Source organism: Gavialis gangeticus, unplaced genomic scaffold, assembly GCF_001723915.1.
Source record: "Gavialis gangeticus isolate Ggan-Ray unplaced genomic scaffold, GavGan_comp1, whole genome shotgun sequence".
Classification (NCBI taxonomy): domain Eukaryota; kingdom Metazoa; phylum Chordata; order Crocodylia; family Gavialidae; genus Gavialis; species Gavialis gangeticus.
Genome location: NW_017729004.1, coordinates 37,977,797 through 37,978,021, shown reverse-complemented (window position 1 = coordinate 37,978,021; position 225 = coordinate 37,977,797). Strand labels below are relative to the sequence as shown.

Here is a 225-nt window from a genome sequence, read left to right as displayed (position 1 = left end):
TTTATTCTACATAGGCGTGTACCTACACAGGCTCAAACACTTTAGCTTCGGGCAAGACCCTGTGGAATGGTTAGGTTCTCCACTGTTCTTATGGGTGCTCTCTCTGCATCCTGTAAGTGGCTGGACTCCTACTGAATCACTACTGTGAGAGTCCTTTAAGCCAGTGGTTCTCAACCTTTTTTATATCAGGACCCATTTGTAAACATTGATGGCCAGTCCCAACCC

General features: G+C 46.2%; 1 protein-coding gene and 1 long non-coding RNA gene across 11 annotated transcripts in view; both read right to left on the bottom strand.

Annotated features, from left to right (window-relative positions):
- Nucleotides 1-74, bottom strand: part of LOC109291310 — a 7,937-nt gene extending 7,863 nt beyond the window's left edge. The window contains exon 1 of the long non-coding RNA XR_002095808.1: nucleotides 23-74. This is a non-coding gene — a long non-coding RNA (uncharacterized LOC109291310). The remainder of the gene's footprint in view (nucleotides 1-22) is intronic.
- Nucleotides 1-225, bottom strand: part of ABI1 (abl interactor 1) — a 139,611-nt gene that overhangs the window by 13,966 nt on the left and 125,420 nt on the right. The gene's annotated exons all lie outside the window — the stretch shown is intronic.